Source organism: Natator depressus, chromosome 6 (assembly GCF_965152275.1).
Source record: "Natator depressus isolate rNatDep1 chromosome 6, rNatDep2.hap1, whole genome shotgun sequence".
Taxonomy (NCBI): Eukaryota; Metazoa; Chordata; order Testudines; family Cheloniidae; genus Natator; species Natator depressus.
The window spans coordinates 64,368,687-64,392,394 of NC_134239.1; the positions used below are offsets into that span (position 1 = coordinate 64,368,687).

At 43.1% G+C, this 23,708-nt stretch overlaps 1 protein-coding gene across 2 annotated transcripts in view; it reads left to right on the plus strand.

Moving 5' to 3' along the window:
- Positions 1–23,708, plus strand: part of SUSD6 (sushi domain containing 6) — a 125,829-nt gene that overhangs the window by 11,832 nt on the left and 90,289 nt on the right. Inside the window, exon 1 of one of the 2 annotated variants that reach the window (XM_074955551.1) lies at positions 2,760–3,078. The exons of the other annotated variant lie outside the window; for it this stretch is intronic. The gene's annotated coding sequence lies outside the window, so the exon portion shown is untranslated. Of the gene's footprint in view, positions 1–2,759; positions 3,079–23,708 lie in introns of those variants that run through there. 2 annotated transcript variants of the gene reach the window in all.

Sequence of the window (23,708 nt, forward strand, 5' to 3'; positions counted from 1 at the left end):
AAGTCGAAATAAAGGGCTTCATCGTGTGGACGGGTGCAGGTTTACATCGATTTAATGCTGCTAAATTCGACCTAAAGTCCTAGTGTAGACCAGGGCTAGCTGAGTGTCCATCATGTGATTGGATTTGAACAACTAACCATGGGCTACATAATGATATTCGGTATATCATATAATATTTCTACATTTCAGTACCAAGTTTTTGTTTGTACTTTTCTATCTCTTTAGCACTTATGTAAGTGCTGTTATAATAACTGAGGAAAAAATAAAATCCTACCTACTTCCACCAAATGAAGACTATGGAATAAGGGAATGAAGAGAGAACATCATTTGCTCCATCTTCGGCTTTGCCTACGACAAAACAAACCAACCACCCCCAAATAAAATCATAACCCCAAAACTTCATTCAATTGATGGGAATGTCTCAAGTTCTACAGTAGAACCTCAGAGTTACGAACACCTTGGGAATGGAGGTTGTTTGTAACTCTGAGCAAAACGTTATGATTGTTCTTTCAAAAGTTTACAAATGAACAATGACTTAATACAGCTTTGAAACTTTACTATGAACAAAAATGCTGCTTTCCCTTTATATTTTTAGTAGTTTGTGTTTAACAGAGTACTGTGCTGTATTTCTTTCTTTTTTTTTTTTTTGGTCTCTGCTGCTGCCTGATTACATACTTCCAGTTTCAAATGAGAGGTGTGGTTTACTGGTCAGTTCGTAACTCTGAGGTTCTACTGTATTTTGAGGGTTTAAGTAGCATTGAAGTAATATGTGGGCTTGTGCTGATCCTCCGGTTAGGGGTGAATTTCATCCCAGATGTATTGTATGAAGTAAACAAATTGTCTTTGGAGTTTAAAAACAAAGAAAAACCCTGAATGAATGGTTTATCATACAAGCTGATCACAAATTGGCTGATCATGAACTTTCAATGGACACATGACATGTCCTGATTGATTCAGCAGAGAAATGTTCCTTCATTGGACTGACGGATAAGAATTTCCTTATAAGGTATATACAAGGCCATGGAGAAACCCCACCCGGAATAGTGTGTCCAGTTTGGGGCACTGGTCCTTTAAGGGGGTGTAAATTGTGAAGGAATTTTGGAAAAGAGCTACTAAATTGATCAGTTATGTAGGTCATATACCAACTGAGGCTGAGGAAGTCTAGCTTGTACATTACAGAGAAGATACAGTTTACAAAGGTGGCTAATGCAGTGTGACGAAATGTGTACAGTGATTACAAAGACAAGGGTCGGGATCTATTTGAACTAAGTAGCAACAGAGAAATACAAAATTTAGGTTAAATACATAGATGTGTTCCTATTTACAAATGTGATCACTGTTTGAATTTCTCTGTTCCTAGAATCCACATAACTAGAATTCATGAATAAAAACAGATAGTTACTGTGACAAGACAAGGATCTTGGTATAAATTAGCTTGGATTTCTAAAGGGGTAGTATTATTTCTTTTAATGTAGTGTAGGCTCAGATATTACCTTTTGATTATACTGATAAGATTTTGTAAAAAAATATTTTAAATGTTTTTGTATAATTTAGGAAGTAAAAAGTCAAGAAAAAATATTTGTTTTGGTTAGTATTTTAAAATAATACTGGGAGTGTTTTGAAGCTGAAATCCTTCAAGACTGAGTTACAGCAGGAAGAAATGAAACTGACTAGAACCAGAAAGTAACTGACCATTGTAGTTAGACTTAACCTAAATGCAAAAAAACCCCAAACAGCAGCCTCCATTTCCACCTTTAAAATAGGGTTGATGATGCTTTACAGTGGTGGTGTGAGGCTGAATTCACAGGAAGAAGAAAAGGAGTACTTGTGGCACCTTAGAGATTAACAAATTTATTTGAGCATAAGCTTTTGTGAGCTCCAGCTCACTTCAGGGGATGCTGAAGTGAGCTGGAGCTCACGAAAGCTTATGCTCAAATAAATTTGTTAGTCTCTAAGGTGCCACAAGTCCTGCTGTTCTTTTTGTGGATACAGACTAACACGGCTGTTACTCTGAAACCTGAATTCATAGGGTATGTCTACGCTGCATGCTATGCTTGGGCTCTAACTCAGGTTTGAGCCCATGCCCCACTTCTGTCCACACACAAATTAGTCTGACTGGGGTCAGTAAGCACTCTGCCCCAGGGCTTCGGTGCTTGGTAGGGGGATGGGTAAGAGCCTAAGTCCCTCTGTGGCTTGGGTCCAAGCCCTGTCATTCTGCAGCATGGATGCAGCTCAAGCCGGGGACCTGAGTCAGAGGGACTGTGTAGCACAGCATGGATATGTTTTCTTGGCTGTGAAAACCAGGTGCAGCAATTGTAAACCTGGGTTTACAACGCGGCGTGGAGTCAGTCTCAAGTGCAGGCTTGGAGACACCCAGTCCACAAGCCCGAGTCCCACGGAGCTGGGTTTGCAACGCAGTGTGGCCAGACCCGGCCGCTGGGGACAGTAGCAGCCTGCTCCCACAATTGGGTAGCCCCTGTGCCGCTCCTGGGTGAAAGGCGCTGTGCTAAGTGGAGGCTGGGCAATGGCAGCTGAGCGGGTATCACCCTTCTGAAGCGGGGGTGCGGGACTGCTGCGTCGGGGGGGGGGATTCCACCTGGCCGGGCCCTTTGGCGTCCGCCCGTCCACAGGCGCCGCTGGCCCGGCCCGCGCAGTTCCCTGCCCTGCCTCTCCGCTGGTGGGCGGGCCAGGCTCTGCCCCTTTAAGGTTCAGCCCCGCCCCCTTCCCCTCCTCTCCCCGGCCGGCGCTCGAGGTGAGCTAGCGCGAGAGCGCAGGCGGAGGCACGCGGGCTGCTGAGCCGGCGGGGAGGGGGCGGGGGCAGCAGGAGCCTCACGCTCTCGGCGGCTCGCGAGACGCTGGTGCGGACGGGACGTTCTGCTGCTACTTTGTATCCGTCTGCGGCCGCGAGTGGTCTATTCCGCGAGCCCTGCGACAGGCTCTGCTCCCCGCCTCCCTCCCAGAGCCAGACAGCCAAGGGCACGCGGGCCTTGCCGCAGCCCAGCCTGCCAGCGCCTCGGAGGCGGGGGGGGGAACCGGCTGCCGCCGCCTTCGCCTGGTGAGCTGCCACGGAGCTGCTGGGTGAGTTGCCTCCCAGGGGCGTACGGTGGGGTGGGGTGTTCGGTGCCAGCCCCGGACAGGCACGTGCCTGGAGCTGGGGTGAGCGCTGAAATCTCCGGGGCCGGCGGGCTCCCCCTTGCCCGCACGCCCCTCGGCCTTCTGAGCTCGCAGCGCGAAAGCACTGGGCTAGAGATCGGGGACCTTCCTGGGCGCCGGGACCTGTCACTAGCCTCTCGGGACCGCCCCGCTTCCACGCAGTCCCTGCTCTGGTGTGCCAGCCTCAGCCGTCATTGAAGAGGGAGAGCTGCTGCCTGGAAGGGCGCCCGGGGAGCTGCGGCTTAAATGTGCCAGATCTGCTCCCATGGGTACCAAGGGGTGTAACTAGGAGTTGGGCCAGGTGTGGGGAGTGCGTGACAGCAGGATCTCTTTCTGAGTTCATTGGGGTTGCATGACTATAACTGAGGATCACATTTGCCCCGTTGGCTGTGGGGTCGGCTCCCAAGGAAAATGGGGAAATCCCATTGCTTGAGTCTTCTAAAACTACCCTGGACAAAGCGTCTGACAGACCAATCCTACAATGTCCCCTAGGAATGGACTAGATGACCTCATAGATCTTTTCTGTTTCTGACGTCTGTGAAAGAAAAGCTTTTTCTTTTAATTTTTTACCGTGGAAATTGGTGGAGAGAGACAGAAAAAGCTCTCTGGCGAAACAAACTTTGTAGGTCTTGGTAGTGTTTAGTTCCTTTGTGTCTCCAGCATCAGACTGCTTGGGTGATATTTCAGAAATGGTGTATTTCCTGAGTAAAGTTGAAACTCTGTCTCACTGCTGTCTCCTTCTTGAAAATGGTCACTTCTTTTAAAAATTGTTTGTTTGCTTTTTTGCTCTATTTGAATGTAGTATTCTTGCTCACTAGCCACTTCCTGAAAAACAAAAATGCTTGTTTGTATTGGTACTAAATATTAATTTTAGTTCTGTTCTGTCAGTTTCTCTGTGTGAGGCTAGATTTAAAATAATTTCTTAAATAGAAAAGGGTGGGAGCAACTAGTGAAAAGAGCAAGTGGAATCAAAAGTTAATTGCTAGAATAAAAGTGTTTGCACCTCTCTGCTGCAACAAAACCCCTCTTCCATGAAACTTGACATCGGAATTGTTTGTTAATCATGGAATGCAGACAGCATGTTGATCTTGATTCCTAACAAGTCAGCCTGCTAGTTGCTAGTTAATACATTCTGTAATTAATTTACCACATACAACAGAAACAATTATCGCACTTTCCTTCCCTGCCAAGGGAAACTTAACTGCCACCTTTGGTCTGTCTTCCCTAAAATTTTTATAGACAGACTTTGGAATGGAGGTCTGCAACTAGTGAGTAATAGAAGAAAATGATTAATGCATTTGATGACTTTTGATTAGTTCCATTATGTAATGTTTTAAAAATTAACACAGCCGTGTAGGTAAGCACTCTTTATATTTACTGTGCTATATAAATAATTAACAATTTTAAGTTGAATTTTCTTACTAGTCTACTATCTCTAAAGTTATCCTGGTCAGCCTTTCAGAATCCTTTCTAGTGTCGGGGAGACCTCTTGAATACCTTATCTTGGGCAATAAGATATTGGTACATGTATAGAACAGTTTTAAATCTCATTCCTGTAAATTGGTATTCCCTGTCTTCTGTAGAGATTATTGATGTGCATTGAAATCTACTGATGGAAAATGCTATAGAGGAGCTGAGTTATTTATTAATTTAAATGATTTAGCTGGTCAAACAGATCTGACAACTTCCACCTCCTTATGTGAAATTTGAGTTCAGTTAGGGTGGGGGCCCAATAGGTTTCTCTAGTACTGTATTTATCTGTATTGCAGTAGTACCTTGAGACCAGGGCATCATCATGCTAGGCACTATACAAACATACAAAGCACTGGCAGAGTTTAGGCGTAACGTTTTAGGTGGTGTTTATAACAAATAGGTCATAAGTTTTTAGTTGGTTATAAATATCCCCTAAAGAATTTGTAACAACTATTACAAGCTTGTAATATAAGAACCAGTAGGTGGAAAGAAGCTGCAACAAAAGTGAAACTGACCCGTATTCAGGATCCAGTATAAGAGAAATGGAGAAAAGTAAATAACGCAAACAAATGATTCAGTTATAGTATCTCATTATTAGTGACTCCTGGGTTTTAAAAAAAATATTTTTGAATGATCATGTTCCTTTAAATAGGTCTCAACAAATATACATGGTTTTGAATGGGTTTATTCTTTTGGGAGGCTTAATTATTGTGACTGGATGGCTTTTATTTATAGTGTAGCTTTTATTTGGTTGTGGCATGGGGTGGGAGGTTTCAGAATATTTTCATCCTACATTTCTGACGTGTTTAGAATTGCAAAGAATGGAGAAACTGAGAGGACTTGTCTCATCGTACTTCCTGGTGGCTTTGTGTGTGTGTTCCCATAAATGCTATTGTGTAATAGTGCGTCTCTTGGCAGCAGTGTCTTTTCACAGTAATTCCTATGTGTTGTGTTTTTTGTTTTTTGTTTTTTTTTTGACAGATGCAGTTTGTTCAGGAGAGTTTCAGTAAGAACAATAGGGAAAGGTTCTTTATTACCACTTAGGAAGAGGGGTTTTTTTAACTTTTTTTTTTAATTTTTCATGCAGTGAGACTAAGCTCAAAATTTCTGGTTCAGTTCCAAGGCATCTTTACTCTCAGTTGTTCAGCCCTTTTCTCAGGCTGTGCTAAAGACATCAGACACCAGCTTACTGGTTACATCCTGCGTCAGAACTGGGAGGATGATTACCTTGTCTCCTCTTTTGTAATAAAACCTTTAATACTTGCTTCCTTTTTCCAGTGCTAAAGCAGAAGTGAAATGGTTATTCTCAGCAAACTGAGGAATTGCCCAGGCAGTGTACAGAAAAGGGAGGGTTTCTCCCCTCAATCCGCATCTGTAGCTGGGACTTGTAGTGTGTCTGCTCATCAAGAGGAGACAAAACCACTAAGCAGAAGATGATTTGCATATTAAACTTCAATTCTCGAAGGTTAAGCGGCATGTAATACAAGCATAAATATGGTTTTGTGTTAGCAGTTGATGGCTGATCCTTCAGATGACTAGTTTAGAAGCAGATTTACAAACAGGTTTCTGCCTTTTTTTTTTTTCTTTCTTTCCCCACCCACTGTTTCTTCCACTTATATCTATGCAGAGGTAAAAATTCTTTGTGGCATCATAATTTATGGCTATACATGAGATTGAAGGGACATTGGCAACTTAAAAATCACACTCCTGATTTTTTTTAAACCTGATATTGTTACAATTCGTGTCAAAGATTACTGTAACTAGTTGCATCCGATGAAGTGAGCTGTAGCTCACGAAAGCTCATGCTCAAATAAATTCGTTAGTCTCTAAGGTGCCACAAGTACTCCTTTTCTTTTTGCGAATACAGACTAACACGGCTGTTACTCTGATTACTGTAACTGAAAGTTTGAGTAAAAAATAACTGTGCACTTGTCAGCGCTCTGTTAAGCCAGTTTTTTTCCTGTTGCATTGACCTCCTACACAGCAGTAAGGGAGAGAACAACACTTTAAAAAAAAAAATAAAAAATTGGAAAATGCAATTTCTAAATCTCCAGAAAATTGGCAGTGGGTTTTTTGGGGAAGAAGGTATACCTGAACCCACTTTAAAAGTGAGCTACAATTATATAATAAGAAAAGGAGGACTTGTGGCACCTTAGAGACTAATCAATTTATTTGAGCATAAGCTTTCGTGAGCTACAGCTCACTTCATCAGATGCATCCGATGAAGTGAGCTGTAGCTCACGAAAGCTTATGCTCAAATAAATTGGTTAGTCTCTAAGGTGCCACAAGTCCTCCTTTTCTTTTTGCAGATACAGAGTAACACGGCTGCTACTCTGAAACCTGTAATTACATAATACTTCCAACTGAAGAAAACCTGGTTTATGACAAAGAAATTGAGACTTTTAAATAAAAGGTCACTGCCAAAATGAACCTATCCTCAAAATATTTTGTATACGAAATTTTTTTTAAAGTGAATTCAGTCTTGTTGAAAGGTACTGAGCCAGAAGTTTTCTGACCACAGAACAGTTGTAGCACAAAGTTCCACTATGACCCCCACCGCCCTTGCATGCTCATCAGTGTGACTCAGCCCTGGCCTGAGGGATCACTTCGAGGGAGAGTCTCCATGAGCCATTCAGTTCTTTGTCTCTCTGCTGAGACTGACACAGATGATGTTTAATGTCAGTTGTGGCATGGGATGCTGGCTCAGAATGGGACTAAGACTGATGCCTTATTTCATGTAGGCCACTGAACAGCCAGATAATAGTAACTATTTTGATCACTAGCAGCTTGTCTTGCATTCAGCATGGTGTTTTAGAAGTGAAAGGCTCCGTCTCCCATGAGCAATCCAGTCCCAAGGTTTAACTGTTTCTCCTAACCCTGAGAATCTTTTCAGCTCTCCAAAAAGTAAGATACTATGCTATTAATAACCTCTTTCTCAGCTGTGTGATCCTCCAACAACAAACCCAGGGTTCTGTGTGTGTTCGTTGTTGTTCATGTTGCACCATTCCTCCTTAAATCTCTCTGTATTTATACTACATCCATCACTGTGGCCTCTGTGGTTCTTGTGAGAAGGCAGGTGTGGGCTTCTGGCCTGTTCCCTCAACCCAGAAAGGGCTGGCATCACTGCATCCGTTTGCTTCAGGTCTTTTTCTCAGGGCTTCAGCTTTGTTTCTTCCATATAGAATTAGAACAGCCCATCAGCTGTCCCCTCCCCATAACCCAGGGTCTGCTGCAGGGGCCTATCTTCTCTGTGGGCCACTTTTCTGAGAGCAATGGCCTGCCACAGGAGCCAACTTGTTTCCTGTAGCTCTTTCCCACTACCCAAGAGTCTACTGCAGGAACTGTCCTACCCCCTCCAGCTCTCTTGACTGGCCTACTTGCTGGCTTTTAAATATGTTTCTAGCTGATCAGTCTCAGCTGGGGAAGTAATTGACCACTCACAGGTGAGGTTGGGTCCAACTCCCCTTAAATTATCAGCCAGCCTGTGACAGCAGGGCAATGACATTCTTATTTGTTACTCTTTTAAAAGCCTATATTTAAAGAAAAGCACACATCTCAGTATGGGCGGGGGGGAACAATATAAGCATAATAAAGTCAAGGAAAAAGCTCTATACAGATTTTCCCATATCTAGCCAAATAAATGCAGTCAAGGTGCTTCCGGTAATTTATTTAGGAGGTCTTTCACAAATTGCAGATCCCTTTAAAAACTCATGGGTGTTGTCACGGCTGGCTGAATAAATGTTTGTTGTAAAGTTCCGCTTTTTAAACATATAAGGTTAAATTCTAGTCTCTCTCACATTCAAATCTTGAAGTAATTCTGGATATAGATGGAATTACTTTGGATTTATACTAATGTAACTGGCAGCTGTACTAGAACTTGTGGTGGGTGAGTAACTCTTAAATATGCCATGTGTGTTTGTTGGCTTTTCATTGTGTCTGTTTGCGAGGCCTGTAGTATTGGTTCTGATTCTATAGCAGCTTCACAAGTAGAATTCCCTTTGACTTCAGTGGGAGACTTGTGTGCAGAGCAGTTGTGGAATCATTCTTAAGCAGGGAACAGCTTTGTGAGGTTTACTTCTACAGGAAGTAGACTCGCCTGTGCACCAAGAAGTGGAACCTGCTAGCTTGGCTGCTGTTGGTTGAATAAAAGCATGAGTAAAAACAGGAAGCTGTTAGTGTTGTTCATCTGCCTTTGTGCTGCAGTCCTCAAACAGGATATTTGCACAGAACACAAATAGTCCTGTAGTTTCAGAATTAACCTAGCATTGCTAGTAACAAAAATCGGTTGGCAGTAACACTTTAAACATGCTTTGAGTTTTACCACTTTGCTCCATGCCAGACCATGTGTCTTGATACCCTGCGTTGTCTAGGAAGTGAGAGTCCCTCCCAAGGCGGGCTAGATGGCAGTGGAAGCCTGGCCTGTTTAGCTGTAATCAATAGGATTTGTTGTGCAATGCAGCAGTATTAACTAAGGGGCTCTCTCTGAAAACATATAGTCTCAGAAGTTAGATGTGAAGTGACTCCTGTCTCTTTGTCCGCCCCATTGCTTGCACCTTTCACTTCACAAGTGTGAAAGATGGCCAGGCTCTGGAAGCAAAGTATAGCACTGAGAACCTTATTCACTGCAGAAAGGATCAGTGTGTCTCATGCCACTTCAGTAATTCCTCAAGGGGGATTTCTATCCTGGAAACCAGCCCATCCACCAGTAAATCCTCTTCCCTAATGCAAGTGTGCATAAGTGGAATGTAGTGGTATTACTTGGCCGTCACCTCTCTGACAATAACCTTGTACACAAGACAAAGCTATAGGGCACAGTGAAGTGAAATTTGCTTCTGGAAGCACTTGTACATCAGAGGACATCCACTTCAGTCTGAGTTCCTTGTGAAGCTCTTAGTTTACATTAACATTGGCTGCAAGCTTGGTAGAAAAAGTCCACTTTTTAAAGAGGCAGTTGGACTTGCAGTGCACCATTTTAAGGTAATCCCTAATGAAGGAAGTAGAGACTAACTAGTTTTAGCTCCCCATCTTAAGTTTTATAAAATCCTAATGTATTTGAGCATCGAAACGCTTTCACTGCGTCACTTTCTTCTTGCTTTTTTGTTTTTTAGTTTACAAAACCGCATTTAAACCACTTTAGGAGGATGAGGAAGTGAAATTGAATATAGATAGGAAGCAAAAGTGACCAAATTAGTTTTGGTTTTTGTGTCTCACATATTTTGGGGCTAAGGTAAATAGATGGTGAAAATTTGAACTAGAATATTCTTTCTTTTGCAATACTCTTAGTAACGTAGATGTAGGGGATGGCTGCATTGCAGCTGGAAGGTGTGATTCCCATCATGGATGGACGGACTTGCGCTAGCTCAGCTGGAGCTAGCATGCTAAAAATAGCCTTGTGGATGTTGTGGCACTGATGGTACCTTGGGCAGGCCACTCGAGATTGGATCCAAGGGGCCAGGCAGGCTTGGATTTGGGTGAGTAGCCTGAGCCACTGCCAGTGCTGCAACAGCCACAAGTGCAATTTTTAGTGCGCTAGCTTGAGCTGAACCAATGAGAGTCTGTCGGGAACCGCACCTCCCAGCTACAGTGTAGACATAGCCTTAATTTCTTTATGTTGTGGTCCTGTGTATCAGGGCTGCACAGTGAGGTTCCTACTCTAAGTAAGGTTTGTGTCTCTTTCAACAAGATAATTTGTGCTTTGTGATGTGACTCTGAAGGGTTTTAAACTGTTTCAAGCTGGCTTGCCATGAAAGCTGTTACTGTTTGTATGCAGTATTTTAAATGTGCAAATAAATGAAGTATCTGAGCTTTGATTTTTTTTTTCAAAGTATAGTTTCTGATTTTTTTATTGGTGACTTGCATCTTCAAAAGTCTTTGAAAAATAGGTATTAAATTAAAGCATGCGCTAATGTAATTATACTGAGAGAGCTGTCAGAATTTCCATTAGACCGTGGAGTCCACTTAAACAAAATACCTGTTTAAAAAAAGTGTTGTATGTCAGATTAGACAAGTACACCAATACCCTGAAGCTTGCTTAGATGGAAAAACTGTGTAAAGAAATACATGTGTTAGATGTGGCTGTCCAGTAATCCAAAAGGTAAAAAGCAGAAGAAAATTGACGTGCTATGAAAAATACTTAAACTGGCTAGTTACCCTGAAGCAGCACAGGTTGCTATATTCTTTTTTCCAAAGAAGAGAAACTGACTCAAAATTTAACACAGTCTTTCCATACTGTTGCATCACTTCACGAGCAACTCTTTTGTAGACAAAAATACTATTCTTTCTGTGAAAGTAGATTGGGATATTTTTCTTTAAAAGCAGAGAGCACAAAGAAATTCCCAAGCACTGCTCTGACATTAGATAAATTCCACACTGTTCTATCTGCCAGTGTATAGACCCTCTATGATCAATCTGCCATATACAGGACCTTTTCACAGAAGATATACAACCAAATACACCTCAAAGCAGCTGTTCTCTTGTGGGGAAGGGGGGTGGGAAGTGCATAGTGCAAGAGATAAAGGAGAAAGCAAGAGCTTTTGGGACACTCTAGCACTGCTGCTCCATGATATTGCCGGAACAGCACTGTAGAAGATCTGCATTGCCAAAAGTTAATGCCTGTGTAATGAGTACAAGGCCACAATGGAGATTACCTCATGGGCTGTGCGCTGGTTTCACTTCAGCAGAGCCTATTAAAAATTGCACAAGCTTCTTAAGTGACCCGCAGAGGCTTTTTAACAGATTAGGGGAAGGGGCTACTTCCTTTGTGATTGCTCTTGATGAATAAAGGAGACCCTGGTGGCCTTAATCTCAGTCACATCAAGTTTTGTGTTCCTTGGTTTTGCTTGAGGACTGATTTGGGGGTCTTGTGTGCTTCAGAATGTTCCAAAGGCATTGGGGTTAAATATGTAGTAACAAAAATAAGTTTTTAAACAGCCAGAGTTAAAAATTCTTCTCTTCTCCATAGCTCGTCTTTCACTTTTGTCTCATCATGTATCCGTTTCAATAGTTCCCTGTTTGCCATCAGATCTTTCAAGGTAGAGAAGACTTGTATTTTGAAGGCAAGGTTGTTTTTTTGGTTTTGTGCTCTTTGGACCTCCTTTATCCACCCTCCAGAAATGGAAAAAGGCACAAGCCTAACTTTTTTTTTCCTTTTGCAAGTCACTATTAAACGTCTGTTCCTCTTACTCCCCTGTTTTGAAAGAGTGTAGATGTTTTGGTGCTGCATGATTAAAAGCTTTCTAAAGTGATTGGGGATTTTTTCTTCTTCTTTTTAAAGCGATTGGAAGTATAGTCCAGCAGTTTTGGGTCAAATCTTCAAGAGCACTTAAGTCCCATGGACTTTTTGGTGGGCCTTAAGTGCTCTTGAAAATTTTACCTTTCAATATCTATTTCGGAGGGAGATTGCAACGGTTTGTGTATCAATGATATTTTCCAAATCATTAGCCCATAATCTTTCATTTTAATATTTGCTATTTAAATATATTTCAAATATCTCTATGTACCTCTAGATTTACTCTTTGCCCCTCCAGAAAACTTGCTGAGGGAATTTGAGATTGAGTGCTGAATTCTGTGACACAGGCCTGCATCTAAAATGTACCTCCATAGTTCATGTTCCCCAGTTACTTTATGTAACAATTTCTACTACTCGTTCAGCGATAGGTTCCATTCTGTGCAAATGTACACTCTTATCCCTTATAAAAGCAACGAGGAGTCCAGTGGCACCTTAAAGACTAACAGATTTTTTTGGACATAAGCTTTCGTGGGTAAAAGCCCACTTCTTCAGATGCATGGAGTAGAAAATTACAGCTGCAGGCATAAATATACTGACACACGAAGAGAAGGGAGTTGCTAGTGTTGACAGGGCCAATTCAATCAGAGTGGACTGCTCATGGACCACATCCACCCTGATTGAATTGGCCCTGTCAGCACTGGTTCTCCACTTGTAAGGTAACTCCCTTCTCCATGTGTCAGTTTATATTTATGCCTACATTTGTAACTTTCACTCCATGCATCTGAAGAAGTGGCTTTTTTACCCACAAAAGCTTATGCCCAAATAAATCTGTTAGTATTTAAGGTGCCACCGGACTCCTCGTTGTTTTTGTGGATATAGACTAACATGGCTGCTCCTCTGATTCTTATCTCTTATGTATTCACAGCCTATGCGTGCCTGCTTTTTACTTCTCCCTGGTGCTTACGTTCTCATTTTTACAATATAATCATAAAATAACTGGAATATAAATATTGTACTTTAATTTCAGTGTATAGTATGTTGAGCAGTATAAACAAGTCATTGTCTGTATGAAATTTTAGTTTGTGCTGACTTTGCTAGTGCTTTTTACGTAGCCTGTTATAATGTTATACCAATAAAATAAAAACCAGTAGGATCTTATTAAAGGGGAAAAGGCAAAATGCCACATTTATTGTGAATACAGAAAGAATCATAGTAAGCAGTTGTAGCTATAACATTCCATTCAATTTCATATTTATTCACACACACACACACACACACACACACACACACACACACACACACACACACACACACACACACACACACACACAGACAGACAGAGGTTCTGCAAGGTTGCTATCATAGTTACCAGCCTTAGAGTTGCTCATGCCAAGCCACTGGCCAGGTGGCTTGGACATGAGGAGGGAGCAGGGCCTTGTCAAATGCTCATCTGATGCTCCTGGAAGTTGTTTTGCAGAATCAGACCCCAAAGTTCTCACTTTGTAGAGTCCATTTTTATAGGAATTTCTTCCTATGCCTGTCTATGGGAATTGCTTCATCATGCTGTTGCTGAATCAATCAGCAGATGGCACATTCCTGACGGCTCTGTGCTGCCAGATGTTGTCCTGTTCTTTGGTTCTCCCATCCTTGAGGATATGGATGGATTCCAGTCTGCCCTCCGGGGGTCCTCTGGTTGTTTCCACTTGACGCCTTCTTCGGCTGATGGACACTGGATTCTTAGGCTGGCACCTCCCTGATCATTCAGTTCTTATCCAGACCAACCATCCATCCACATACATACTCTGTCTCTGTTTAATCACAATTGTTAACAAAGCGAGATAAATACAACAAAAGGGCCGGGAGTCTCTGTGTGTGCTGTTTGTTGTTACAAAGTATTGCTTTGAGGACAGACCCTGTGTCATAAATATAAAGGGAAGGGTAAACACCTTTAAAATCCCTCCTGGCCAGAGGAAAAACCCTTTCACCTGTAAAGGGTTAAGAAGCTAGGATAACCTCGCTGGCACCTGACCAAAATGACCAATGAGGAGACAAGATACTTTCAAAGCTGGAGGGGGGGGGGAGAAACAAAGGGTCTCGGTCTGTCTGGGTGATGCTTTTGCCGGGGACAGAACAGGAATGGAGTCTTAGAACTTAGTAAGTAATCTAGCTAGACATGCGTTAGATTATGATTTCTTTAAATGGCTGAGGAAATAAGCTGTGCTGAAAGGAATGGATATTCCTGTCTGTGTCTTTTTGTAACTTAAGGGATTGTAACATAGAGGGATTCTCTGTTTTGAATCTAATTACCCTGTAAGGTATTTACCATCCTGATTTTACAGAGGAGATTCTTTTTACTTCTATTAAAATTCTTCTTTTCAGAAACTGAATGCTTTTTAATTGTTCTTAAGATCCAAGGGTTTGGGTCTGTGTTCACCTATGCAAATTGGTGAGGATTTTTACCAAACCTTCCCCAGGAAGTGGGGTGCAAGGTTTGGGAGGATTTTGGGGGGAAAGATGTTTCCAAACAACTCTTTCCCAGTAACCGGTTAAACGTTTGGTGGTGGCAGCGAAAGTCCAAGGGCAAAGGGTGAAATAGTTTGTACCTTGGGGAAGTTTTAACCTAAGCTGGTAAAAGTAAGTTTAGGAGGTTTTCATGCAGGTCCCCACATCTGTACCCTAGAGTTCAGAGTGGGGAAGGAACTTTGACACCCTGTCTTAGATGGGAGAAGTTCGAACCAGGAGAACGCCTGCTCCAAACCACAACACCACCACCAGGGGAGCCACAAGTAGGGATGCCAGCCGCCGCTATGATCCAGCAGCAGCTTCAAGGATCCAAAAGCTTTACTGGGCCAACCACTCCAAGGCCATGAGGGAGATCCTAGACTGGCCCTCACCCTACTGCACGATCACATCTGAGCGTCTCTACAGCTACTTCAAGGATGTATTTGACTGTATAGCCCAGAATGATGCAAAGTGCCCAGAGTGCCTCCACCCCCTGCCCCGTGTCGACGAAGCAGGTGCCCTGGAAACTGACTATATGCCCAAGGAAGTGATGGCCAGACTCTCGAAAACAAAAAACACAGCTCCTGGGAAAGACGGCATCCCCTACAGCCTCCTGAAAAAGCGAGATCCCGGCTGCCTGGTCCTCCCCACGCTCTTCAACCGGTGCAAGCGATTCTGCTGGACTCCCAGTTCCTGGAAGAAGGCCATGACAGTACTGGTGTACAAGAAGGGTGAGCGGGATGACCCCAGCAACTGGAGGCCCATCTCCCTCTGCTCCACGATGTACAAGATCTATGCCAGCTGCCTGGCATCGAGGATCACGGAGTGGTCGGTGAGCGGGGGAGCCATCAGCTCCATCCAGAAAGGCTTCATGTCCTGTGAGGGCTGCCATGAACACAACTTTGTCCTCCAAGCCACCATCGAAATGGCCAGAAGGGCGCGGAGGCAGTGAACGGTAGCATGGCTCGACCTGGCTAACGCCTTTGGGTCCATGCCCCACCACCACATCTTTGCCACGCTCCAGGAGTTTGGGATGCCAGAGAACTTCCTTCATGTGATCCGAGAGGTGTACGGGGGATGCAGCACCACCATTCGCTTGGTCGAAGGGGAGACCGCCAAGATCCCGATCCGGAGCGGAGTTAAGCAGGGCTGTCCCCTCAGCCCCATCATCTTTAACCTCGCCATGGACCCGTTGCTGCGAGCTATCTCCAATGGCACAGATGGCTTCAACCTCCACAGTGAGAGGGTGAGCGTCCTGGCTTACACGGATGACCTGGTCCTGACTGCGGACGACCCAGAGAACCTCCAAAGTATGCTAGATGCCACTAGTCGAGCTGCCGATTGGATGGGGCTCCGCTTCAGTGCAAAGAAGTGTGCAACTCTCCACATTGACGGCAGCAAAAGGGACTCGGTGCAGACGACAGGGTTCCAGATCCAGGGCAAGCCCGTCATCCCCCTGGCAGAGGGGCAGGCATACCAGCACCTCGGCACACCGATGGGTTTCTGTGTCCGGCAGACACCCGAGGACACCATCCAGGAGATCTTGCAGGACCCCTGTACATAGAAACCCTGAAGCGTAAACCGACCAGGGTAAAGCCTTTGAACTGACCAGCAAGTGGGATGCCAGGAACCACTTCCTTGCCAGGGGCGGCTTCACCCATTTCGCCGACTGGCGGTTCATCCACCGCGCCCGGCTCAACTGCGTCCTGTTCAATGGAGCCGTCCGTCACGGGAACCGAGACAAGCGTTGCAGGAAGTGCAGCTACTCCAACGAGACCCTGCCCCATGTCCTGTGCAGCTGCAAGCCCCACTCCAGAGCCTGGCAGCTGCACCACAACGCCATCTAGAACCGCCTGGTGAAAGCCATCGCACCGTGCATGGGGGAGGTCGCCATGAACTGCGCCATCCCCCGGTATTGACAGCCAGTTGCAACCTGACGTGGTAGTCAGCGACGAGGCCCAGAAAAAGATCATCCTCGTCGATGTCACGGTCTCCTTTGAGAACAGGACCCCGGCCTTCCGCGAAGCCCGAGCTCGTAAGCTGGAAAAATACGCCCCCCTGGCCGACACCCTCAGAGCAAAGGGCTACGAGGTGCAGATGGATGCCCTGATCGTCGGAGCCCTGGGCACTTGGGACCCCTGCAACGAGCGTGTCCTGTGGACCTGTGGGATCGGTCGTCGCTACGCACGGCTCTTGCGGCAGCTCATGGTCTCGGACACCATCCGATGATCCAGGGACATCTCCTCGTGCTGTCGGTGGCCGGTGATGTGTTCGATGTAGATGTGAGCCGGTACGACATTGTGCATCAACTATGGGAAAGGGACTGAGAGACTTTTTCCATTGGACCATATGAACTGGAACCATAAAGTCACTGAACATTAAATCCCACCAAATGAGGGTAAATCCATCCTCATCATGGTATCCACTCATTATACTCCACACCCGAACATAGCCATTATATGGACAACATACCCCCATATCTCAATGTCTGTACTTTGACACGTTAAACTTTTACCCCCAATTGGGGAGATTGCAGATTATGTATTCGTTACGCCACCCGTTCCTAAACCGAATTTCGCACCCCTTGATAATCTGTACCTTATTCCCTGATAACCAGAAACTATGCTTAAACTCTGTACCATTTTCTTTTTACTTCAACGTCATCTTAAGAAAATTATTAAATCTGTACTAACACAATTAGCAGCTTGCAAGTTTCACACGGAGGGAGAGAAACAGTAAAAATAAGAGACCAAGAGACCTCTTAATTAGTAATACCCTGGAATTTAAACTATGGGGAATCAAACTCATTTGTGATTTTAATACAGAACTTCTTTAATATGATCCAACATAACAGTAAAACTAGGCAAATATCTAGATGAGTTGATGTACCTTCTGGAACACCTCTGCATACCCCATGGGGTACGTGTGTATACCCCTGGTTGAGAACCACTGCTCTAACTTGAGCTTTTAGATCTCTTGTTGGATTCTTCATTGTCTTCTGGTGAGATTTTCAAAAGCACCTATGTGATTTAGGAACACAGATCTCATGGACTATCAGTGGGACTTGTGCTTCTAGGTCATGTTGATACTTTTGAATTTTTTTAATATAATTTTAAAAAATATTTTGGAGACAGCTATAACTAGAAGTGGCTCTCAGGTGAGAGACATCTTAGGTTTAGAATTCAGTATAGTGGTATCTCCTGCTATGTGTTGGAACATGTAACTGAAAAATGCAGGTATGTGAGTAGACGAAACTCAAACAAAAGTAACTTCCCTCCCTCCTCATCTCCTCCGCCTACTGCTTGCTTTGGCCAGAGTGAACAACAGAAGGTGAGAGTTCTAAACTTTTATTACCCTTTAAAAGACCACACCAAGGTAACTAGACCTATGTGCTATGAAAGTTTTATTGTAGTTCTTGGCTTTACAGAATGGATGTGCACAAGTGTGATAGGACATCCTGATATTTTAACTTGCTGCAATTATTGTGGTTTTTTTCTCCCCGCCCCCAAGAGAAAATGCATAGCAGTCAACAGTGGAACCTGAAGCCTAGACATCCAATGAGGAACACTTTGAATGTAATTTAACATTTAAAATGAGTCAACTAAACCATCCTTTACCTGTAAGTAAGCCCTTTTGTTTTCAGTTTAAACTGATTTTTACCAAAAAATTCCCAGGTTTTACAGAAAGTATTCTTCAGTTTTTTCTGATTTTTCACCCTACTTTTGTGTCATTTGAATATATAAAAACTAACTTGTTTTATTAGAACAGTACAATATATTGCATGATGAGATATTGTTTTTATATATATAAACAATAATACATTAGTCTGTGTGTATATCACAGCTGCCTATTGAAGTAAGGCTATGTATTAGTCTAAAAGATACACACAATAAACAAACAGGCATGCATGTAATCTCTGAAGTGCATGCGCATCTGAACGTAGTGATGAATCTCTCACCCACCACATACACATTTCAAGCTATTAGCAGATAATTGTTCAAAGATTTGAGACACTAAAATGGGAAGAAAATGAAAATCTGTATCAGAGTACGTTTCAGAACACGAAATATTCACAAGGGTTTTTAAAAAAAATTAAAACAGGAGAAAAGGATGAAGTTGAGTGTATGCGCTGCAAATAATGTGCCTCAATTATTAAATGTAAATATTTGTAGGCTAATAGTTCTAAGTCTACAACAGTAAATGGTTTATTCAAATGAAAAGTTTTATTTGGGGATTAGAGATATATCTTTTTCTTAAACTCAGAGGTGGCATTGTACTGTTTTAAGTTCTGCAGCAAACCACATTGATGAACGGAATTCAAAGAATTAATCTACTGAATACTCCCCCCCCCCCCCCGTCTTTCCATCCACCAAAATAAACCCTGATATTTACCCAGAAAAATTATTACAGTAAAAGCTTTTTTAACTGACATGCTGGGGGAAGGGAGGTGCTAGTAAATTAAAAATACCGGTTAACTCAGAGGGAGGGATTTGGAGTGCAGGGTGGTGGCGGCGCTAGAAGGGGGCGTGAGAGGGGCTGTGGGGCATTGGGTCCGGGAGGGAGCTTGGGACAGGGGGTTGGGGCATGTGAGGGGGCTTGGGGTGCTGGATGGGGTGGGGCACTCACCTCCAGCAGCTCCCCGTCCCTGCTGCTCCTGGTGGAGGCGTGGCCAGGCGGCTCTGCAAGTGGGCATGCTTCCTTTGTCTGCAGGCGTCACCCCCCGCAGCTCCCATTGGCCGCTGTGAGTGCCCCTCCCATCCAGCACCCCAAGTCCCTCCTACACCTCTGCCCCAAGCCCCTTCCTGCACCCAAACTCCTCCCAGAGTGTACCCCGCAGCCCCTCCCGTGCATCAGCCCCCTGCCGGCCCCGCACCAACCACACTATAAACAGGACTTTCAGTGCAGTTCAGAAATGCCAGTTTATAGATCTTGCTGGTTTGTGAAGTGCTGGATAAAAGAGCTTTTATTGTAGTAATTTTTTTGCACTGATTTTTACCTGTTTTTGTTATAAAACTAGGCAAATATCTAGATGAAAAAATCTAGGGAAAAATTAAATAAAAATTAAACTGAAAACAAAGGGCCCTACCTGTAAGCTACATTCCTGTCTGGGAAGGAAAGGAGAAGACTGAAGATGTGCTTAATACAAGGCATTCCAATATAGACTGAAATGATCCGATTATTTTCCTGCCCATCTTATTTTTTAATAGCTTTGCCTTGTTTTTATCCGTGTTTATCATTTCTGCGGATTAACTTGTTGAGGAAGGGGGGTAGGGGTTGATTGCACAACCTTTCTACCTCTTCCCCCCCACCTTCATATGTTCCAAGGCCAGAAGGGACCATTGTGATCATCTACTCTGGCATCCTGTGTGACACACACCAGAGAACTTCCCCACAATAATTCTTAGAGCAGAGTTTTTTAAGGAAAACATCTAGTCTTGATTTAAAAATCATCACTACAACCCTTGGCAAATTGTTCCAATGGCTAATTACTCTGTGTTAACAATTAATGCCTTATTTCCAGTCTGAATATATCTAGCTTCAACTTTCAGCCATTGGGTCATGTTATACCTTTCTCTGCTAGATTGAAGAGCCCATTATTAAATATTTGTCCCCCGCTGTAGATACTTAGACTGTAATCAAGTCACCCCTTAACTTTCACTTTAAGCCAAATAGACTCAAAGAACGCAATCTATCGCTATAAGGCTGTTTTTCTAATTCTTTGATCAATCTCATGGCTCTTCCCTGAACCTTCTCCAATTGTGGGCACTAGAACTGGACACAGTGTTCAGCAGCAGTTGCACCAGTGCCATATATAGAGGTAAAATCTTTCTACTCCTACTCGAGGTTCCCCTGTTTATGCATTCCAAGAGAGCATTAGCTCTGTTGGCCACAGCCTCACACTGGGAACTCATGTTCAGCTATTATCCACCACTTCCTCCAAGTCTTTATCCTGGGAAGCAGTGACTCTGAAAGAGTCCCCCATCCTGTAAGTATAACCGATGTTCTTTGTTCCTAGAATATGCATTTACTTTTAGCCTTATTCAAACCTGGATTGTTTGCTTGCACCCAGTTTGCTTGCATCCGATGAAGTGAGCTGTAGCTCACGAAAGCTTATGCTCGAATACATTTGTTAGTCTCTAAGGTGCCACAAGTCCTCCTTTTCTTTTTGCGGATACAGACTAACACGGCTGCTACTCTGAAACCAGTTTACTAAATGACTCAGATATATCTTAATCAGTGACCTGTCCTCTTCATTATTTACTATTCCCCCAGTCTTTGTCATCTGCAGTCTTTATCAGTGATGATTGTATTTTTTTTTCCCCAGGTCATTGATAATGTTAAATAGCATAAAGCCGATAATCTGTGGGACCCAACTGGAAACACACCTAGTGACATGCTCAGTGACAATTACCTGTTTACAGTTACATTTGAGACCTATCAGTTAACCTGCTTTTAATCCATTAATGTGCCATGTTAATTTTATATTCTAGTTTTTTAATTAAAACATTGTTTGGTACCCAGCCAAATGCCTTACAGAAATCCAAGTATATTATGTCTGCTCTGTTACCTTTATCAACCAAACTTGTAATCTCATAAAAAAAAAAATGAAGTTTGGTTTGAGAGGATCTATTCTCCTTAAACCCATGTTGGTTTGCATTAATTTCATTACTCTCATTTAATTCTTTATTAATCGAGTCCTATATCAGCTGCTCCATTATCTTGGCCGTGATCGATAACAGGCTGACAGGCCTTTAATTACCCAGGTCATCCCATTTACCCTAAATTAAAAAAAAAAAAAAAAATTGGTACGACACTAGCTTTCTTCCAGTCTTTTGGAACTTCCCCAGAGTTCCAAGACTTACTGATGACCAGCATTAACATCTGATGACGTGGCTGCCACTGCAGAGGTGGTAGGAGTGAGTAGGAAATTCAAGGGCAATGCTAAACAGAATGAATAGCTTCCCCCTCACCCCTTTGGCTCAGCTGACACTTTTTAGATACCTTTGAAAAACACTGGTAATAATTAATTGAGGAGTACTGCATTTAGTATGGATTAAATGATAGGCTATCTTAATGGCCTAGGTGAAGGCAGTTATCCCCAGCCCATCATAAACCCCAGAAAATGCCCAGTCCCATGGTAACTTGAAAATAAAAACTAGTGTGTGTATGTATTCTTTTTTTATTCTCAACTGGTATGTGCATGGCACTTTTTAGAGAAGGTATATCTTGTACTTCAGCTATTTATATTGAGTAATTTTTAGCATTCCATTAGTGAGTTTTTTGTGATTAGAAGCAATTATTCTAAAATATTACCACCTTATAGCTATTTCTCTTCCTCTGGGTGTGTTAATTATGAAGGACAATGGTGTTTGAAAACTGGATTTTTCATGTGTGAAAGAGTACATCTCCAGCTGTCCCACCTAAAGTTTTAAGCTTTGATTGAAGAGATTCTAAACAATTCCACAACTAATTATCTTTCAAATGGAGGATCATGATTTCAAGTAATGGGGAGCAGTTGAACTCTTCAGAAACAAAATATCCTGTGGGTAATAAGAGAAGAGAATACAGGGAAATATGGTACATAAGCAGAAGCATCTCTGAGACAATTCTATTTGAAGTTTCCTGTAAGGCTCTTTGACCTATGCCTTCAATAAGTGTTTTGTGTCCCAGTAATCTACTGTAACTATCAGTTTAAAGCAGGAAAATTTACATTACTTTTAGGACTCTCTCTCTCTCTGTTCTGTGATGTGAAGAAATTGGAGAACCCTATTTTAAATCTCCACTCCTCTGTGTAGATTTGTTTTTTATTTTCATGGCAGCATTCTCTTTTTTCAAAATGAAGTGCTGGGCCATGCAGCACATGAGAGGGAATACCAGGGGCTATTTTGGGATGACTTTTAAAACTAATATAAATTAATCAAAAGAAATTGCCTGTTTGGTGCCCAGGGGAGATTTCACCTGCCTGTTTCCTTATGCTGGTTAGGTTCTTGGTGTGAGCCAAAAAACGCATAAAAATTCACGTAAATCCCAAGCCAGTCCCTGGTTTGAGTGGGAGGATGTGTGCATATGTAAAGCTGTTTGTTTGCAATGGCCACGATAGATGTATATACCCAGTGTAATGGAACCAGTGTAATTTTTACTGATTTTAAGCTATTAGATAAAAGTTGTTCAGAACCATTGAATAACTTATTGTAAAAGGATATATAACTTATGTTTTCCCATTGCAAGCAACTTTATGTGAATGAAAGTATTGTGTGCCAGGACCTCTCCTTTCATTAACTGAAACTGTGAGCTTGTTGGTTCTTCGTGTGCTGCAACTTTCTCTTTTTTTTTTTTCTGTAACGCTCAACTAGATTTACCTGTAGCGCGCATGCGTGTGTGTGTGTGTGTGTGCGTGTGCTCTCTCAAAACATACACTTGCTGTTCTGGGGAGTGGATGGGTCTAGGCAACTGGTAATGGGATATAGTGTTTCAGGTTAGAATCCAGTACAGATTGATAGTGGCAAAGGTATTGCTCTTCGTGACCTTTTACACAATGTGTTTGTGAGAAGGTGGGAAGTTGGAAAGTTGGACTGTACTGGCAACTAGACACTTGTCCACGTCACTGATCTGTCAAAACTGGGATGTATTTGTTCATCTTGGAGTGTGAGTAAAAAGGCCAAGGGTTGAACGAGTTATGCAGACTGACCTGTTCCTTCAGGTGAGGTTTGAGGCAGGTGTGTGGGGAAGCCTGTGTTGCCTGCTGTACCTGTACCTGTTCTGTGACCGTACCAGTCTGCAGGGCTGTCAATCTGATGCTTACATTAGCATTACATTCACGTGACCCTCCCATGTGCCTGTGGCCCCCTCCCCCACCCTGCATTCTGTAGGAAGACCCATTGATTTCAATGGAGTTACTCTAGATTCTCACCTATGACTGAGATCAGAATTTGACCCTTAGTTTCCAGTTCATGGAGAGCTGGTGCTGTGATATCTTTGGAAAAGACAGATATGTCCTAAATAGAAGAGATGCTGATATCCAATCTTTCAGATGTGTTGGGAAATTTGCAACTGTCCCAACATCCAGAGGGTCATCTCCAGAGGGAGAGAGAACCTTTTTCTAGTGGTAAACACCCATTTTTTCGTGCTTTGTGTGTATAAAAAGATATTCTGTACTTTCCACAGTATGCATCCGATGAAGTGAGCTGTAGCTCACAAAAGCTTATGCTCAAATAAATTGGTTAGTCTCTAAAGTGCCACAAGTACTCCTTTTCATTTTGCTGGACTGAGGCAGAAGATGTGGGGAAGGGCAGAGAAAAGGAGCTTGCAATAATGGAAGCAGGAGATGACAATGGCCTTCAGCAGTGTGTGC